Source organism: Anolis sagrei, chromosome 3, assembly GCF_037176765.1.
Source record: "Anolis sagrei isolate rAnoSag1 chromosome 3, rAnoSag1.mat, whole genome shotgun sequence".
Taxonomy (NCBI): domain Eukaryota; kingdom Metazoa; phylum Chordata; class Lepidosauria; order Squamata; family Dactyloidae; genus Anolis; species Anolis sagrei.
In genome coordinates this window covers 207119050-207140481 of record NC_090023.1, presented here as the reverse complement: position 1 = coordinate 207140481, position 21432 = coordinate 207119050, and the positions used below count along the sequence as shown (strand labels likewise).

The window sequence follows — 21432 nt, the reverse complement described above, 5'->3', positions numbered from 1 at the left end:
AAATGACTTGAAGGCACACGACAATAGCAACGAAAATATAGTAAATAAACAAATGAATAAAAAATCCACACACACATAATTTGTCATTTTTAAAATCCTGTGTATATTAACTACTGCTTATTTTTTTTTAAAAAAACATTAAAAAACGACTAATTTCTAAACTTTAGGGAAGTCATATTTTAAGAACTAACTGAATCACTACCAGCTAGTGACAGGTTAAATAGTCTTGATGCATAGAGAAATGTACTGGAAATTGAATCACTTTCCAAATGAGGAATGTTAATAGGGTGTAGTACGAGCCATTTCTACATCACTGGATCTGCATGTCTTGTTTTATGTAGCAACATAAATAAAAATTCCCATGTGTTAATTGATAGGCAAACCTAAAGTGGGAAAAACTTAGGTACATCTGTGCCTGCTTCATCTCTTAACCTTAACTATTGATCTGTAGCAGCAAGACTTCTCTTCTTCCTTCCTCTATGTCTTGATTTTTAAACTAGATTTGAATGGGATAGCCAACAAAATAAAGAATACCTTTAGAGAGGTAGCTTCTCTATAGAAAAGGTCAATGACCACTCTCATATGTACTCAGAAAATATTTATATTAAGATCTCCATATCCATAAGGGATACATTCCCAGCTGGATCACAGTTGTCTGAAATCAAACACTATTAAATGACTTGGTTACTGAGATTTATCCTCTCTAGAAATTTGCTAGGTCTTCCAGCATAACTCTTTGGTAGCATCTGGCGTAATCATACCATAGATCACCTGGAGAATCTAGGAAATGTCTAGAGGGGTGCAGATATGTGTTCTGCAGTTATGGGGGTCTTAGTGTACTGTCAATTATATGAAGGCATGCTAGTCAAAACATTTACAGTGGGACGTGTTGAGTTTGGATAAGGCCCTACAGTATGCCACACACTAGGTAATGGTACTGAAGAATTTCATTTCTGCATAAACAGCAAAGTTCAGAAGCCATTTTTGGGGATTGCTGTTCTAAAACATAACAAATTATGAAATCCAGTGCAAAAATCTGGACCTTCAGGGTTATTTTTAAAGTTTTTGTAAAATGCAAGATCCGTTTTCACAACTGTATTTTTGCTTTTGTTTTTTCTGTTGCAGAATCTTCACTGAACATAGAGCCAGTCTGACATAGATTTGACTGGTTGCACATAGAAGAGAGGCAATGAAGGACTTTATGCCAACAGTGTTTTCAGTGGTGCCTGAAGAATATTGTTAATAATAATACTGTTCATCCTTGCTGTATCTTCAACAGAAATTTCATCTCACAAGCAATCCCTTCTTTTCTTGAAGCACCAATTGGAGCATATCAGACTAAGACAGACGGTCTTCCCTCACAAAAATTCAAAAGAAATAGTAGAGGAGAGGCATTCACATCTAAGGCCTTCTGAAAAAGACTGTATTGGTCACTGATGCTCTTTCTTCAGCCCTCCAGCCTGCATTATTCCTGGAACAGAGTCTAATGTTGTTATCATGCATCTAATTTATATTGCCTCAATACAGTATCAAATTCAGTGGACTCCTGACATCCGCTAGGGTTTGATTCCCTGTGGATAGGATACCCAAATCCATGAATGCTCGAGTCCCATAATGGTGTAGTAAAAATATGTCCTTATATAAAATGGTGAGAAGTTCAAAGGAATGCTGGAAGGAGCCTGAGAACCTGTGACATGACAGGAGGCTACAGAAGGTTATGACTACACATCAGCCTAGTGCTTGGCACATGGCAAAATCAAGCATTGCTATGGGGATATTTTTAAAATATATTTTTGCACCATGGTTGGCTGAATCTATGGATGCAGAATCTGTGAAAACCAAGGGGTGATTGTAGATGTGTTGCAAAACACATACGCACATATAAATTAAAGCCAAGCTGGAGGCGAACTCTCTCTGGGTGAATAAACTATCTATCTTTTAAATTATCTTTTAAACTTCTATTTATTGTTGAAATAATCTTATCATGAATTTCAAAGGAGTGATATTTTATTTTAGTAGCAAAGGAAAAAGAACCCGTGATAGCTGACATTTGTTTGAGAATGCATTGTATTGTTTATAAATCATGAAAGATCACACTAAATTAAATATGTTGTCTTCAAATGGTCATATGACCCTTTTTTCATTTGATGAAAATAATTTCTAGATGATTTATAAGCAAGCACTTGCCAACATTAGAAATCCCATGAGTTAGCAATGACCATGGCTGGGAACTCTAATAGGGTTGATTCTATGTTTGTTTGCAAATTTCATACACTGGGTAACTTTGGGCAAGTCACGCTCTTTCAGTTTCAGAGGAAAACAAAGGCAAATCCCCCTTGCCAAGAATCTTGCCAAGAAAATCTCCTTATGACCACCATAAATCATAAATGGATTGAAGTCGCACAATAACAACAAGTTTCCAAATGGAAGTAGTTGAACAAGCCTGTGGTTCCTGTCAGGTGAACAACTTACTTAGACCTCAATAAGAAACTTTTCGAATAAGTACTCTTTTATTTTTGAGAGTCCTGGTAAAATATCTGCCATGAATCCAATTGTTTGGTCCAAGTAGACTAGATCTACTGAAACAATCGGAACTTTGTAACACTGTCACTTTAGGTTCTTGTGGGTTTTTTCGGGCTATAGAGCCATGTTCTAGAGGCATTTCTCCTGACGTTTCGCCTGCATCTAACCCTAACCTCTCCCCTGAGCACCGCCGGGCGCCATTGCCGAACGGCGGGCCGAGAAGGCAAGGCTGGCAGACCTCACACCTCTGAGGATGCTTGCCATAGATGCAGGCGAAACGTCAGGAGAAATGCCTCTAGGACATGGCTCTATAGCCCGAAAAAACCCACAAGAACCTAGTGATTCCAGCCATGAAAGCCTTCGACAATACTGTCACTTTAGTTAGGACTGACAATTACACTTATTTCATGTTAAGCTATTTAGAAATGTTCTTCTTCATAATAAGATATATTTTTATTTTTATTCTTGTAATATATTAGCCTTGTAAGTTCCCCATTCCTGCCAATGGGTCAGATCTTCCAGGATCTTTTGGCTGCCTAGCCAAAAACAGATTTTTCCATTAACCGATTTTCAGGAGGCTCCCGAAAATGGATCTGGGTACCCAACAAAATTCAGATACCAAAAACAGATTGCCTTCCAACCAAATTACACAAGCCTAGTAGCTATAGATAAATTAATTAGTAGCGAAATGTATCCTTCCTGGAACAATAAGTTGATAATCCTCCACAAAGTTCAAATCCATAGTAGAAGACCTATGACCTCATCACACAGACAAAATTGCCTGTCCCATAACGGTTTGACCTCACTTCAAGCTCAGATCCCATAGTATGATGCAGATCTACTTCCAGTGGGGCTCAGTGCCTGAAGTGAGATTGAACTGTCATAAGAGGCAGCGCCAGGAACATGGGAGGATTCCTGTGTTCCATAGCGAATATGTGGTCCAGAATGTTTAGAAAGCATTATATGGAAGAAGGCTATTCTATACTCATATAGGACTATAAAAGGCAAGAATCAGTATTTTTAAAATGAACCCACATGTATTTGTTAAGAACAACACAAGTGTTTTGGGACCACTGGAAATATCCAAAGGCTGCCAAGATTGCCTATATGCAACACATTGTAATAAGTGGGCAACTGACAGAGTTCATGTTGAGTACAAGTGAAATATCAGACCTACTGATCCTCTCACATGGGATGCAAAACTAGGATGGCCAAGCAGACAACAAATAATAAGCTTGAGCAGACAATCCATTAATGTCCAGGAGGTGCTTCCAGTCTGACATACTCACATGATTGGCTGATCTAAAGTGTATTCCAAGTACTAGTGTTTTATAGAACTTAAGAGCTAAAAATAAAAAGGGTGCATGAGCAATATTTAATGCATATGTGGAAAGTCTGACTTAAGGTATATGTGACCCACTCAGAATGCAGACAGACATTTTTATGTTTACGAGGATGTTCTCAGAGCCGTAGCATCAGATGGGGTGGCACTACATAACACAAATCAAGACATAGATTAAGAATTGGGAACTGATTAAGAATTAAGAGGTGACAAAGCTTTCAGAATCTATCATTATTTGTGACAGCTTATCATAAAATATATTCAAGAATAAAGAAAGTAATGACAGAGGCTGAATATTTCTTTTCCTTGTATATAGTTCTTTCCCTCCTCTTACATTTTTGATAATGTATGTTCTTTGAAAGATGGTGGTTGTTCATTCGTTCATTGTTTCCGACTCTTCATGACCTCATGAACCAGCCCACCCAGAGCGCCCTGTCGGCTGTCACCACCCCCAGCTCTTTCAAGGTCAAGCCAGTCACTTCAAGGATGCCATCCATCCATCTTGTAAGATTGTACATAGTTTTAAATAAAGCTAAAGCTTGCAAATTTCAAGTCAGGTAACTGTAGACTTTTTATGCTTTCCAGCTTTTAACTGTAAGAAATGAGTTGTTGCTGGTTTGTTAGTTATGTCCATTAAGGCAATGGCAATTTTAAGCCATTCAGTGGTCTGGTGAAATTTGGAATTAATAATTAAATAAATACCATAATAACATTCAAAGTACACAATATTGAAAAATGTAGGTGTAAGAGACACCTGTATTTTAAAGTGTATTACAAATTTTCGATATTATTTTTTAAATAAAAATAGTTGTTTATTTATTTGTAAGGCTAGTGGTTCCAGTGTCGGTGGGGTTATAAATCCATTCCATTTCCAATCTGAATTTTTAGGAACTAACCAAAGTGCTGACCTCCACCCTCCAAAAAAGAATATGCTCAGCACCGTGGATATTGATTTCAAAGTATTGACTTGTGTCCAGAAAGGATTCACTACTTACTGAAAGTGGAGCTATTAGAGTATTTCAGAAATTACCTCTACATCATGAGAGGTCTCATTTCAGCTCCATCAAGACTTGTCCCAAACAGCTAGTAAGAGATCCTTCTTTTAAAGGAGAAAAAGAGTAGCCAGGCATAGATGCTATGTGCTTTGACCCAGAAGATGGCAAGAGATCCTGGCTCCAAGTTCCAGGTAACTATGTTCTGGCCTCTGAGGAAGAGAAGAACAGCCAGCACCTATTGGACTTGATCCTCAATCCACTGCCATTCCCTTTTTCTTTATGTTTCGTGTCTTATTTATATTGGAAGCTTGAGGAGAGGATACTGTCAAATTAATGATTTGTTAGCAAGGCTTGGAATTTTTTGGATGGAAAATGGGTTACAAACTTAAATAAATACATACATGCAAAGGTAAAAGGACTATGACCTTGTTATTCTCAGCTCTTTGAACTGGGTAACATGTGCCAAAGATTTCAAAATGTACCAATCAATTTCAAATGCATTTGACTCCAATATCAGCAGCCACAGCAGATTTATACCCCTTTTAAAAATATTAATCTGAATGTGTATGTCTGTTAAGTCTCAGTAACAGTGCTATTTTAATCAAATAGCACTGTTATTGAGGACTATTTAATCAAAATTTCTAGGAATTCTCACATGGAATTTGGAACATATGGAGAAATTCCTAGAAATTTTCTAGACTTCCAAAACTGCCTCAAGTATCCAAAGTCCAAATAAACTGATTTTTTTTAAAGTCTCTTGGGTCAGGGTTTCAAGTGTTATGATACTTTGTACCATAACCAAATAAATTCCATCTGTACCCTGTGAAAATGCTGGCAGAACAAACTTGATCTCATTCATCATTGCGTTTTCTTTATGCCACATACAGAGCTTGATCTGTACTTGAAACTAAATAGTCAGTTGCAGGGGAACGCGGCTGCTGTTCAGTAAGTCAGAATTTGAGAACTTTCAGAATCCCTATAGAGTAGGCATGGGCAATCCATGGTTCTAAATGGTTCTAAAGTACTTACAAAACGAGAGGGTGGTGGTGCTTTGCTTCTAAAGTGTTGCTAAAGTTCTGGTGGTGAAAATTTCAGAACTCTAACAAAACTTTGAAAATTTAATTATTATTTTGTTATTGGTGATTTTTATGACAGAACCAATGAGGAACTGCCATTTATAATGAAATTTTGAAAGCTTTGTTAGAGTTCTAAAATTTTCACCACCAGAAGTTTAGCAACACTTTAGAAGCCAAGTACCAGCAACCCCTAGTTTTGTAAATACTTTAGAACCACTTAGAACCTTGGATTGCCCATGCCTACTATACCACTTAAATTATGAAATATATAGGGATTGTGAACACAAAACAGTCACATTCTAGGTTTCACAATTGCCTTAGTGAATTTCTGCTGCCATATTTTGGCTTCAATTCCAAAAATCCACTTAGCACAGAATTCTTCCAAATTTAGTGAGAACATCTCTCCCTGAAATGAAAATTGTGGGGAAACGGACACTTGTAGTTAGTGCTATGCATTGTGTAAGGATATGTTAATGATGAGTTATGCTGCAAAATGAGTCTCTTGAAATTCATTTAGTTTATTAATTATTTCTATTTAAATGATTCACTGCTCAATTCTGACAAATAATTTGTTGTAGTTTGTAGTGGAGAAGTTGCAGTTTCAATTTCAAGTACTTTTGTTTCAGTCTTCTTTTTTTCTCAGCAGCACCATAACTGTTAAGTCTCTTCAACGGCCAAAGTTTGCTAGTATGTTAATAATTACTATGAGGATTTTATTTGTTTCAATCACTTCGTATCATAAGGAAATATATTTGTGTTGTTTCGGCTTCTACAAGAACTGCTGGTTTGGAGCCTGTTGTATCCAGCTTCCCAGACAACCAAGTGAGACAGACAGGTTGAAGGTAAAATCATAGGTTTATTCTCAATGGTCGGAGAGGATGTCAGAGGAAAAAGCACTCCAAAGAACTGACACACCACAAAGCATATTTATTACATTTGACAGCTATTCAAGATTCCTGCACTAGCTTCTGATTAGTCTAGAAAGTGTTTGGCTAGGATCCACTTTGTGGTTGCTTCAGGATGTCATTGCTAGTTGGTCATTGTAATGGGAAACTTAAATAAATCTCACTGAATTGTTTTGAAGAGTATGTCCATTTATTGATTTATCCTTGAGAGGGGCGCAATTGGAAAGGAATGTGGTGTGGCAGTCAATAATGGATTTCATGTTCTGGCTCTGGTGGATACAATGGTGTCAGTCCAGATAAACAATAAAATGCTTTAGGGTGATGACCATATCAATGGGTGTCACAAGGATGGGTCTAGCTTGGGTCATAGGAGAAGAGATAGTATCAGGTGAAAACAGGAAAAAGGACCCTGGGCTCTAATGCAAGCCCATTGTGTGTTCCCCCATGTTTCCTAGGTCATTGTGAAAGGACTGTGATAATTTGGTAATGTTGCATACAGCAACATTCAAATGTAATTCATAAAGGGCTACTACAGGACAAAGATAAGGTGGACTTGCTATGTGTCTTAATCACACTAGAGCTGAAAGAGTAGACAAAGAATATGCATCCCATATAAAATCCTGTGGCTGCCTCCTGTAGAATTCTGGGGCTTGTAGTTTAGTAAGACTCAGAGCCTCTCTGAACAAGCATTTTAAAGCCTCCTCCCCTAAACTAGAAGTTCCAGAATTCTGCAGGAGACAGGGACTGGATTTCAGATGGGATGCACACTCTTTGCCTACTCTTTCAGCTCTAGTGTGATACCAAATTATGTGTCTCAATGGAGCCGTGTCTCATAATTTCTATATTTCACAATTTGGGGTCCAATTTTTCAATAGCATTTATGCACTTGCCCATTCTGCAGTTTTGTGAATGCACCAAGGTGCTTCTGAGAACTTACAGCAGTTATCCAAAGTTGCCCCTTGGCTCTAAGTGGTGCCCCTTGAGATCTTGGCATCTACAGCAGGGGTTAAATCAGGAGACTGGCAAAGACAAAAATAGAATGGAGAGCAGCTGTGCATTTGGCAGAAAACTGGATTTGCGATGTGTTTGGGATGTAAATCAGAACACCGTTTATTCATTCCTCTTTCACTAACTCTCTCCCAGAAAGAGAAGCGGGGGAGAGAAAGAAAAGCTGGGAGAGAGGAGGGGGAAAGAAAGGGAAGCAAATACAATTAATCACAATTAATACCAAAAGCTCTGCCTCTGTCAAATACACTTACTACAGACTCTGCTGCAGCTACTGTGTGAAATGGTTAGCTCTTTGACACATTAAGGGCCCTTCCACACAGACATATACCCCAAAATATCAAGGCAGATAATTTACAATATCTGATTTGAATAGGATTATCTGAGTCCATACTGCCACATAATCCAGTTGAATCTGGATTTTATACAACTGTGTGGAAGGGGCCTCTGACTCAAGACTGTGGGGAAATGGAGAAAGAAACCGATGAAACATGAAATTAAATAATACAACACAAAAGCGGAAGAAAGGAGGGCTAGATATTTATTTCAGATTTCTCCTGCTTATTGGTAAAGATTTACCAAGATTGGTAAAGATTTAGTTAATTTTTGACTGCTAAGAGAAAATATTTTTTTCTAGCAACACCTAATTAACTTTTTATGATTTGGCTCTATAAGGCAAGGCAAGTGATGAGGCCATTGGCTTAGATAGCTTTAAAAGAAAATTAATGGAGGATGCTCTATAAATGATGGTTAGTTTTAAGAGGTTTTTTTTGTGATTTACATTTTTATTAATATAAAGGTTCACCATAATATTCAAACAACACAATGTGTCACAGACTATAATACTCCCAACAACCCTATCCCAGACAAAATAAACCTCTTCCCCACACCCGTGCACCCTTCACCATGACTTCTGACACTAAAGCACAATGAAGCCTTTAAGCCAATGTATCTATCCTTATTCATAGTAATCCTAAATTTCTAATGGTACTCCTCTATGTCACTGATTCTCCACTGAGATATGCCATGGCCAACTTCCACTTTTCCATAAATGCCTTATTACTTTTGTTCCTCCTGATATAAGTTAATTTGCTAATTAGCATATATTCCTGCATTCTTTCCATCCTTTCTTTTTTAGTTAAACTCTTTTTTCTTTTCCAGTCTTTCCAGGCATTTTTCCAGTCCAAAATGCCTGTATGGTCACACAGGTCCACCACATGTGGAAGAATGTCCCTTTCTGTTGCCTACACCTCCAGCAAATACATTGTTGTGATTTATCTATTCTCACCAATGTTACTGGGGTGATATAACATCTATAAAACATTTTATATAGATTTCCCCTAATTGTTCCAGAAAGTGTAAATTTGAATCCATCTAATACTATTGGAGGAGCCCTTGGTGGCACAGTGGGTTAAAGCATTGGGCTGCTGAAGTTGTTGACCAAAAGGTTGCAGGTTCAAATCCAGGGAGCGGCATGAGCATCCAGCTTCTTCCACCTAGCAGTTCAAAAACATGCAAGTGTGAGTAAATCAATAGCTACTGCTCCGGTGGGAAGGTAACAGTGCTCCTTGAAGTCATGCTGGCCACATGACCTTTAAGCCAATTTGGACAACCCCGGTTCTTCATCTTAGAAATGGAGAGTTGGACAAGACTGGATTTAATGTCAGGGGAAAACCTTTACCTTTACTAATTCTATTGGGCTATCTAGGTCCTTGGCCCAGGATAACATTACTGTCTTGACTCTGTTATCCTCCATGTTGTAGCTAAATATGTATTTGTATAATCTGAAGATTAACCCTTTGTTTCCCTTTTCCCATATTCTTTCCAATTCTGATTTTTTGGTTGTGAATCCCACCCTCATATCTTTTTTATATCTTTCATACAGTTGATCATAGCGACTCTTAAAATCAAAGTTTTAAGCGTTATTGACACCAGCATTGGAATCTCTGAAAACCAGTTGTGGGAGAACATGAATGGGAGGATGGAGCTGCATGTATCTTGCTTGTGTACTTCTCATAGGCAACTGGTTGGCCTCTGTGGGAGCAAAATGCTAGAATGAATGGTTCTTTAATCCAAAAGAGCTTTTATTATACTTTGGTATAGTTCTCAATGCTTCTTTGTTTACAAGCATACCTTGGTGAAATCAACCCCTTTTCACTATTATTTTTACAACTATTTATTCAGCTGAGTGTGGCTCAAAATCTAAAATATCAGATACTTCTTTTTCGCTTCCCAATGTAAAAACATTTGCAGAATATGTCTTGTTTCCTTTATTGCCACTCTTTTTCTATCTTCTACATTATGGATTGATTTCTTTGCAGTTTTTCATATTTGCAACTCCTCACTTCAGGCCCGTAGCCAGGATTTCGTTGTTTTTTTTTGGGGGGGGGGGGCTGAATTTTTTTCAGGGCGGGTTTCGGGGGGGCTGAGTTTCGGGGGGGGCTGAGTCTGAGTGAAAGAGGGTCTACCCTAGCAAACCTTTTGTATCATTACCCCAATACCCCCATGCATATGGGATATATTGAGTATGGTGATCAGATCATGATATGAATAAACATAACAGTTTAAGTAATGCACCAGTAAGGCCTTTTCGCGAACCACCATGAGAATTTCGGGGGGGGGGGAGGGCTGAAGCCCCCCGAGCCCCCCCCCCCCCCGGCTACATGCCTGCCTCACTTCTTTCAACCCAATTCATGTCCACCCTGTAGATTTACACACCTTTCTCCTTTCTATCTTTTCTTGAACACAAGCTCTCTTTTACCCATTGATTCAATTTTTGGGATATATAAATTTACTACCTGCTTCTTGTGTTCATGATGGCATACAAGCAGAATGCTTACATCACTCAAGGAAGGTTATGGCAACATGGCCGCTTACTGACAAGTTTTTCTCATCAATAGCAGGGACTGCTAATTGCGTGGAGGAAGCAGACAACCAACAGGATGTGCACAGTGCAATGCTTCAATGCCAGTTTGTCTCCTTCATGCAATGAAGCCCTTAGTTAAATGAGAGAGTACTAATTTTTCACACAGACAGCACAAGTTCAATGCTAAGCATCACTGGAAAAAAGTCCTGCCTGAAGCCCTAGAATGCCAGCATCAGATCAATGTTGTTAGAGTACAGAGCTGGATGACCAAAGTTTTAGCTAGTGTCCCTTGGTTCTAAGTATCCATTTTGTACTATGTAGAAGTAATTGCTTTGATAAACAAATTACTTTATTTCTACTACTAGAGAGTTGCCTGCTTTGGAAATAAAGTTGGGATCTATGATGTTACCCTCTTTAAATATCATTTTAAGAAGTGACCATTCAAAAGTTCATCTTTGAAAGATGTGCATTTTACTCTCCGGGATGCTGAACAATTTCATGCTGTTTTATGGGACATTGCTAAAATAAGATGAACACAAGCTAAAGTGGGAAAATATTTCCTTCCCCTCTTTTTTTTTTTTTTTTACTCAAGTGCTTATTTTGGACTTTGTTTGTATTATTTTATATCGCCTCCATGATACCGCAGCTCACACAGATCTGAGAGAGTGGAAAAGTTAGGTTGGTGCCAAGGTCCTCATCAACGACTTGATAGCACGATACGGTTATATAATAACTCTTAAAAGATCAAAGACACGAGAAGCAGAAAAGGCATTTCAGGTCACTTCAACTGTCCCACTGCCTTTTCAGTAGAGTGTTTCTCAGTGCAACATACTTTTAAAAACCCTCTAAGCAAGAAGGTATGTTCTAGATCCATGTCAAAAATCACTCAGCTGTTAAAGATCAGTTTTGTTAACAAAAGTAATAGTGGTGACGTTTCCACTGGACACAAAAGATTAATACTTTGTTTACTCTCTCTCTCTCTGCTCTGTTTCTTCCGATTTTTTGTCTTAATACTACCTGTATTTAATGGGTATTTTTTCACATGGCCTCTCTTTGCCAAGCTACTGCTTCCAAGTTGTTGTTTCATATGGCTTCAAATCATTTCTGACTTATGGTGACCCCAAGGTAAACAGGGGTTTCATAGCAGAATTTGTTCAGAAAAAAAGTTGCACTGGATTTCCTTTGAGGCTGAGGGACAGTGACGTATTCAAAACTGCCCAGTGGGCTTCCAGGGCCAAATAGGATTTAAAACCCTCGTCCAACACCCAAAGCATCACACTATGTTGGCTCTCATCCCGTCCAAATGCATACAAAAAGCCAAGTCAGCACAACCATGAGTTTCAGAAGATTTTGCAAATGCAATAGTGCTATGAGTTTTGGCTGCACTCAGGTCTATTTCTGAATGATAAGAGATTTAATGACAGTGTTAGTGGGAAATCTTTCTATCTGTCCCTTATCTCCTCTTCTCCCTTCTTCAGCACATAACATCCCAAAGTCTGTAACAGGCATCCAAAGTCCGGTCCAGGGGCCAATTACAGCCTCTGTTCCAATTTCTACCAGTCATCTCTCTCCAGGCCTCTCTCCTTCCCCTCCTTTGCTTGCTTGCTTGCTTGCTTGCTTCCTCCTTCCCTTTTTGACCATAATCAAAGCCCTCCTGAGAGATGGCCATGCTGCCTCTGCTGAAAACCCTACAGAGAAGGAGACTCCACCAGACTGCATATGCCGTTGTCTGAAACTACTTGAAGGCACACAACAACAATCCTAATTAACTTGACTATCTCATCAGCCAAAAGTATGCCCACACTTCCCACTGAAAGACTGGTACATTTATGTTGGTTAAAATTGTTCTTCGTTTTATAGATTTCATTGTTCTTTCATGTTTTTCTTTCTTTTCTTTTCTTTTTTGCACTACTAATAAGGCATACACATTGTGTATAGGAATGTTTTTTTCAAACTATAGTCTGGCCCCCCGACAGGCTGAGGGACTGTGAACTGGACATCCCTGGTCAATAGGAATGAATAAAGATCCAGTGAAAACTTGAACAATTTTGTTTAGAGAGGGGAGTAGAGTGCTGGGAATATAATGCAATGAGTTTGGTTTGCCTGACAGCCTGGGGGACTTGAAACCACAAGGTCCACTGTTGTTTCACTATGTACATTAAAGAGGTGAATGTGGTCTTATTTTCCCCTTTCCTCCAAGAAAACAAACAAACCAGCTGTGAGGCTTTATTCCCTTTCATCTCACTGTTTCCAAAAGTAAGACATGTTTCACTAGTGTCCAAAGTGTAATATTGTTTTCTTCAAGAAAAACAGTGATTTACCTGACTTATTATCTCTGGGTTTCAAGCTATTGGCCAAGTATTACCTTCTTCAGAAGTTGGAGGACAAGACAGGAAATATGGATTGTGGCAATACAGGGAGATAATACAGAGAGTCAAGGCTTCTTATCTACCTTCTGGTTCAGTACACCCTTGGGACTGTGCTGGCTGTTTCATTTAATTCATTCAATTCTGCTATAATTGAATACAGTCAGCCCTACATATCCACAAATCTTCACCCATAGATTCACCATCTATGGCTTGAAAGCAATTTTTTTTATTTTTTAAAAAACCTTGATTTTTGCTAATTTATATAAGGAATGCAATTATACTGTATTGATGTATATACAGACCATCCCCAAGTTATAAATGAGATAAGTTTTGTAGGTTTGTTATTAAGTAAAATTTCTACGTACGGTAAGTTGGAACAGGTACATTTTAAGTACCTTTTCCAACTTACAGGCAGGCATACGCCAACACACACACACACTTTGGATAGCATAGGGAAGGGTTTGTTTTGCTGCCTGTGCCCCTATTCAGAAGATTTCACCATACTTTCTGTCCCTGTGATAATTGGATTTTGAAAGATTTGGGTTGTGGAAACAAGGACTGGTGATAAAGCTTCAGTGGAGACACCTGTTCTCCATGTTAACTCTTCCAGGAGTGAATTTCACTTCTTAGAGGTACATGTCTCTCACCTTTTCTTGTCTCACCCCCGTTTTTAACTATGAGTTGATTTAAGTCAGATGTTTGTAACTCAGGAACTGCCTGTAAAGGAATTTGAGCAGCCACTAATTTTGGTATATGGAGTTCTGGAAACAATCAAACTGGATAAAAGGACACACTGTAATAATGTGAAAATATAATCTTATCACCTTTTCCACAAGTGCAGCAACATTTGTTTGTGTTGCATCATTGGCAAGGACTGGATAAAAATAATTTGAATTCTGCTTTGAAGTATCAATAAAATTAAGCCATTTAACTTGTAGAAGCTATAGTAGAAAGCAGTTCACTTCCACCATACATTTCACAGCAATATATTTACCTTTCATTGAGTTGTTTAGTGAACCAAGATGAAGCAAATAGCAATTTCCAAAAGAAACCAAGATATATTAACCAAGCATGAAAGTGCTATTTCTGCACAAATTACGATTGGCAGCGGAAAGCGTAGTTTCAAACAACCAAGAAGCAGAGAGCTTTGTTTGATGAGCAGCTGCAAGGGGACCAACCTAAGCCAGAAGTTGAGCAGTTAGCATATTACTGATTACATTTCTGTACTACCCAATACCCAACCAGGGGCTGCAGTGTGTGAGGTACATTAGCAATTGTCTAAGCTGAACTTTTTAGAACAACTATGCTCAGTTTCCGTTCTGTAGCTAACCTGTACAGTTCTGTTCTGTGCTTTAAAAATGTTTAAGACTATCAACTCACCCGCCGCATGTGAGGTTCGCTCAGTGATATGGTTTTTTCAGCAAGGAACCTGCCTGCTGCAGAAATTAATCGACAGATTTGTGAAGTGTACGGTGATACTGTTATGAGTGAAAGCAAAGTGCGTAAGTGGGTACGACAATTCAAAGATGGCTGTTACAACATTCATGATGAGGACTGCTCTGGCCGCCCTTCTTTGATTACAGACGATTTGGTTATCGGAGCAGGCGGCAAGTTTTAATGAAGAGGGTATTTTAAAATTGGTTCAGAGGTATGATAAGTGTTTGAACAAACTTGGCAACTATGTTGAAAAATAGAGTGAAGTATGTACTTTCTGAAAATAAATTTACTTTTTTGAAATAAACTTTCATTGTGTACTTATGTTCCAACGGACCTTACTTAAAAAATACCCCTCGTATCAAAAACAGAAATACTTTGTGAGCCTCAATCTTCATTACTTTATTGATATTTACTCTGAAGTTCTATACTGTTATATTAATATGGTGTTGCTATGCAACTGTCATTTTGTTATTCTACTTGCCCAATTGTAAACCCATCACTTGCACAATTAAGAAGCCACTTACACATTAAAATGTCTAACCTATGTCTCTCAGTGCGTCTTTTGCTTATTTGATATTTATTAAAGAATAGCTGACAGTCTTCATTGTAAGCGATCGCTCATGGCCGAACATGATTGTATTCTAAGGGTAGCGTCTTGACGTTGGGTCCATAAGTAACTGTGAAGACCTATTCTGCATCCACATGGTCTTTCAGATTGAGAACAGAGATTTCCAAGTGGAAGGCCGACCTGACACTTGGCATGCCTTCCTCTTGGCACATTTATTCCTTTCTCCCTGTATTCGTGCCTCTTTAAAATCCATAGCACTGTTCATAAGAGTTGACTTCTAATTACACTGCTTGAGTATCTGGACTTTCTAGATCTCAGTGTTTATACAACATTTTTTTAAGATTAGCTTTAAGCCCATCTTTAAATCTCTTTTGTTGTCCATCAACATCCCATTTTCCATTCTTGTGCTGAGAGTAAAGTAACTGCTTTGAGAGATGGTGATCAGGCATTTGGACAACAAATGAAGTGAAGTTGATGGTGGAGGGTCATCACTTCAATACTGGTTGTCTTTGCTTCTTCCAGAATGCTGACGTTTGTCTGTCTTCTGAAGAGATTTGCAGGATTTTTTTTAAAGCAACACTGATGGAGAGTGACATTGGTAGATGGTCCATGTTTCACAGTCGTACAACAGAGTTGGAAGGACAATAGCTTTATAACTGACAGTATAAATCATGAAAATCTGCTTGACTGATTCAAACCGAATCATGTTTGCTCATATACACTTTTCATGTTAACTAGCCTTTTGCACATTTATTCAAAATGGGAAAATGCTCTTTTAATATAATACATGTAAAAAGTTTTATTTGGATAAGGTGTCTGTAATATCAAGAAACGTTGGTCAGGAATACATCTATCTGAGTTAATTGGAATAAGTATCACCAACCATTTCTGCATGAAGGGAATATTAAGGGGTCCTGTAGTACCTTTGAGACTAAGATTGCATCTACACTGTAAAATGAATGCAGTTTGATACCACTTTAGCTTCCATGCATCTATGTTATGGCATTACAGAAGCTGCAGTTTTACCAGGTCTTTAGCCTTCTTTGCCAAAGAGACATTCAGGATGCTGTACTTGCCACATTAAGAGGCCAGCCCTTTGCAGAGACAGTGGCTTGGCTATCCACATACTCCCAAGGCTTCCATGTTTCCGAGTACAGCCTCAGTGTTAACTGAAACTGTACTTGGAAATATCCCCCCCCCCCCCCCCAAGATTTATAGTTCGCCAAGGAGCAAAATATTTTTCACGACTTTCTATATAACTTTTATCTTACATAGATTTAGAAAATGTATAAACTTATTTATTAAAATATAACCAGGTAAGCCCAGAGAAATCTCCCTGCTGAAAGATTTCCTGGACAGGAAGGGTGGGAAAAACTCCTGGGCCTTTTTTCCAAGCCAACCCAATTAACCAAGCCCATTGTTCGTGTGTATGTAGAGATAGGCGATTTCCTGTCAGCTCAGAGAAACCCAAACCTGTTTGTCTAGCTATGTGGTTCACTTGAAGCTGTGAAATTGCTACCTGCAAAAATAGAAGCTCAGAATATATACATTTTAGACTCAGTCATTGACTACAGAGATCATCGTGCTTTGCCCCTTGATGCTTGCAGCTTTATTTTTAAAGCTCCTATCTTTGTTTGACACAAAACTAGAACTTTGAGCTCATCAGGGGCCCATCTTCATATCTTTAACTATTGTTTTCCCAAACTATGCTCTCCCAGGGGTGCCTCTCCAGCTGATCGGTCCTTCACTCTTGACCAATCCCCAGCTGCATTGTTGAATGTTGTACTATGATCTTGAAATGATTATGGCTGGAAAATACATTTGCAATCTTGCTTTTATGTATATATCTTTGGCTTGTATCTGTGAATAATATGCAAGTTTGAAAGAGACTATCTGTATCCACTGAATCCTTCCGCCCTTTAGCCTGTTGGGAGTTATCTGTCAGTCAATCAATTGTCTCTTGGATATGCAGGATGTTTACTTGGAATACATAAGATCCAACCTATTCTGTCAATTCACTTTTTGATCTATTTTTTTACCCAGGCCTTCAAAAAATTAGTACGTTTCACCTAAATGACAAAAAACAGATAATTATGAAATCTTTCAGTAGCAAATGTTCAACGCACAATTGTCTTGCTTGAATAGAAATTTGTTGTAAACTGGAAACAGGTTTTTTTTTTACACTACAGAGTTTGGGATTTCATTATTGTGGTGCACCAAATTCTAATTGTTTCATTATTTGACATTACAAACTTCATATTGTTTCTGTAGTCACAATTAAAATAACGTAGACATGGTGCTCTTTATCTGCCATGTCTTCTTGCCCCATCAAACAGATTTACTAACTATTGCCAATTGTACTAGTAGGAACATACGCACAATGATAAGCCACCTCATTTAAGGAAACCAATGTTGAAGGTACATTATTAATCAAGAGTGGGAAATGCTGAACTTCAAATCCCATCAGCCAGAAATAGCTTATGAGGGATGATGACAGCTATTGTTCAGAAACTCCTGGAGGGCCACAAAATCTCACACTTTCCTAAATAGTCTTCCTGTGGCCGTAACATAAAACACAGCAAAGCAGGTGATTAAACCATCGCCATCCTCAGCTCCTTTAAGTTCAAGCCAGTCACTTCAAGGATAATATCCATCCGTCTTGCCCCTCTTCCTTTTCCCTTCCATTTCCTAAGCTTTCCTGTTTTCTCATTATGTGGCCAAAGTACTTCATCTTTGCCTCTAATATCCTTCCCTCCAGTGAGCAGTTGGGCATTATTTCCCAAGTATGGACAAATTTGATCTTGTGGTCCAAGGCACTCTCAGAATTTTCCTCCAACACCTGTTCAAAAGCATCTATCTTCCTTAACTCAGCCTTCCTTATGGTCCAACTCTCACATCCATAGGTTACTACGGGGAATATTATTGCTTTAACTATGCGGATCTTCATTGCCAGTGTGCTGTCTCTACTCTTCAGTATTTTATCGAGTTTGGTCATTGCTCTCCTACCAAGAAGTAAATATCTTCTGATTTCCTGGCTGCAGTCTGTGTCTGCAGTAATCTTCGTGCCTAGAAATACAAAGTCTGTCACTCCCTCCATGTTTTCTCTCTCTTTGCCAGTTATCAATCAGTCTGGTTGCCATAATCTTGATTTTTTAAAATGTTTAACTGCAACACAGCTTTTCACTTTCTTCTTTCACCAGCTCCTCCTTGCTTTCATCTAAGTAGTATCATCTACATATCTTAGGTTGTTAATGTTTCTTCCAGCAATTTTAACTCCAACCTTGTATACTAGTAGTTGCATTTAAAAAGCAAGTTGAAAGTAAATAAAGCTTTAGCTGTCAAATTCCAGTGAGAATGATAACAAAATGTAGCAATATATTTTCATTTCCTAGCGGTAGCCCTGTCTAAAATTCATCCAAGTTTTCGTGTGGTCTTGTAGTGGGCCATTCCATCTCATACTTCCATTTTGGTTTTCTTTCTTTCTTTCTTTCTTTCTTTCGGTTTTTTTTTTTTTTTGAGCAGACAACACACCATAATTGTTAAGCATGTTCAGTCGTGGCTGTTTTTATGTTTTGTTTTGTTTTGTAGCATCCTCTGAAATTTGGTTCCAGGACCTCCTGTAGATACTAAAGTCTGTGGTTGCTCAAGTCCCATTATATATAATTGTGAAGGAAAATGTGTCCCTTATACAAAATGATGTATCATCCCCCAAAACACAAATTTTGGGGAATTTGTGTTTTATGGAATGTTTTCAAACCATGGATGGTTGAATACATGGATACAAAACTTATTGAAATGGAGGATCAATTGTATTCTTACCTCTTATTTTTAGACTTTTAACAATAAGTATTTTAGATTTTTTAGAAGATTTTAAAAATATATTTTGTGCTTTATGCACTCTTTCAACAAACCATTTACATAAGTTTCACTTATTCAAGCTGAAATATATCTTCCAGAATTCCTAACCATTGGTCATGCTGGCAGAGACTTCTGAGAGTTAAATATTTGGTGAGCCAAGTCTGAGAACTCTCAAGTTAAGATATACAAAAAAGAAGCATAATGAATGGATGACATAAGTGGTTTTCCAGAGTCTTTGCAACTCGTTTGATAGTCTGAGAAACCATTTCCATTATTAATCATTTTGCTTAGCAGGTTCCAGATGGCTCAGTATTAATCATGTCATCTGAATTTAGGATCATAACAGAAATTTTTCCAATCTAATGTGCCCAAATTAAAGAGAAAAATAGGGCCCTATTACCCACAAAGCTGAATGTCAGACTGAAAATGTATAGTCAACACATACACACAAAAGGCTAGTACAAGGGCAGGACACACCTATGTGCTTTAGCAGTGCACGAACACAGTTGGAACATACTACTGCCTTCAAAGTATCGATGGACAATAATTATACTTCAGCTTTGTTCATGAAGTAAAACTGTGTTTGGCGCTAACCAAGACAGAAGACTGACTAAAAGGTGACAAATGGTCCTAATTTCCTACCATTCACAATAGGATTTTTCCAAGATTCTTCAGTGTCTAGACCACTCATTTTGTGGACTTATGTATTCTGGAAGTATCTTTACCTTCAAACTCAACCAAGAGGAAACACCTCTGAGTCATACTTTCTACTCATTTTGCAAAACTGATAAGAGCAGGACTGGGTTGAATGTAATGTCTTTGACTCTTCCTGCTCAAGCTTACAGTCTGCAAAAATGTTCGCACAATTAAATGTGCTCATTATTGAAGTGGTTGGATTCGGTTTCAAATCTGTGCCAAAAGATCTCTCTCTCTAATATGAAGTGGTCTGGTCAAAAAGGAAGTTTTGTGACTAGTTGAAGAGTTGCACATGCTTTAGCATTCTTAAAGACCACAAATGTAAAATTTCTAAATTCTAGAAAAGGAGGAATTTGCCTCCTTTCTGAAGGATAGGAAGGTAGTTAACCTTTAAAAAGGAAATCATCAACCCATTAGACTAATATCTGTCCTTCCAGGCACATTAGTTGAATGCATAATTAAAGGTTTGTAGGGAAGACTCTGCAAAACGAAACTCAATAATAATTTATATTTTAGAACTTCTTTATTAATATTTTAGTTTTTGAGTGTGAATATGTGTCATTAAGTCCAATGCAATATTATTTATAAGTCAGCTAACAATTCCTTTTTCTCCTCTTCCTCTTCTTCATTTTTAACAAAGTTATTCAGGAGAGTTAAAGAGGGAAATTAGCAGTAACGGGATAGGAAGTCGGGTTCCGTTATTGCTCTTTATTTGAACTAGAATTGTGTAACTCATTTATAAATGATCTAGAGAAGGTGATGAGTAGAAAGGCAGTGAAAGGTCAAGCAAACTATAAAAAGGCCAAGGGATCACATCATACAAAGTGAAAGATCAGTAATCTGAAGCATGCTGGGACAGAAAATATCTCAACTTCACTTATGGATATATGGCATAGTAGTAAAAAAGAGGCTATCACTATGGCTTCATACAAATCTGCGTTTGTCTGTTTTTTGTCGTGTCAGGAGCAAGTTGCTTCTGGTGTGAGAGAATTGGCCGTCTGCAAGGACGTTGCCCAGGGGATGCCTGGATGATTTGATGTTTTTATCATCCTTGTGGGAGGCTTCTCTCATGTCCCCGCATTAAGAGCTGGAGCTGATAGCAGGAGCTCATCCGCCTCTCCCTGGATTCGAACCTGCGACCTGTCGGTCTTCAGTCCTGCCGGCCCAGGGGTTTAACCCACTGTGCCACCGGGGGCTCCTACAGTCACCATTCAGTTATTATAAACAGGTATTGTTTCTGTCATTTCAAAAAAGAAAAATATTAGAGTTGGAAAAGATGCTCGGGAAAAAATCAACCAGCTTGATGAAAGGAATAAAGCAGGACTTTTCCTGCACAATATGACCTGTAATCCTGTGTAAGAGGCTATGACGTGAAGCTTTATAATGGAACTACACTACTCCCATAACCCACAATGATGCCAGCAAATTCCACAATAGGGCAACAAACAAGATGTCCTACTGAGACTTCCACTCTACTTTGTGAAAAAGCGGGCTCTGTTAGAACTGTCCTGATGGTGTAACTACATTTCCTCTTACTTCTTAAGAATACAAATGTTGCAAGATTGTACAATTCGATTTTACAGTTGATTTATAGTAGTGGTTCTTAACTCGTGAGCCCCAAGTTTAAAGACTGGCTGCTTCCTGCCTGGGGGAATCTTTTGTTGGGTGGAGACTACACAGGGAAGCCATTGAAATTCACAAGGATGTGGACAATTTTAACAGCAAGAAGGAAAAAATGAAAATGAACAAAAGCTGGCTACCAGTATTAAAAAAACTCTAAGTACAGGATAGT

General features: G+C 38.2%; 1 protein-coding gene across 1 annotated transcript in view; it reads left to right on the top strand.

Moving 5' to 3' along the window:
• Positions 1-2089, top strand: part of PLEKHS1 (pleckstrin homology domain containing S1) — a 30061-nt gene extending 27972 nt beyond the window's left edge. The window contains exon 18 of the mRNA XM_060766814.2: positions 1126-2089. The gene's annotated coding sequence lies outside the window, so the exon portion shown is untranslated. The remainder of the gene's footprint in view (positions 1-1125) is intronic.
• The last annotated feature ends 19343 nt before the right edge of the window (positions 2090-21432 follow it).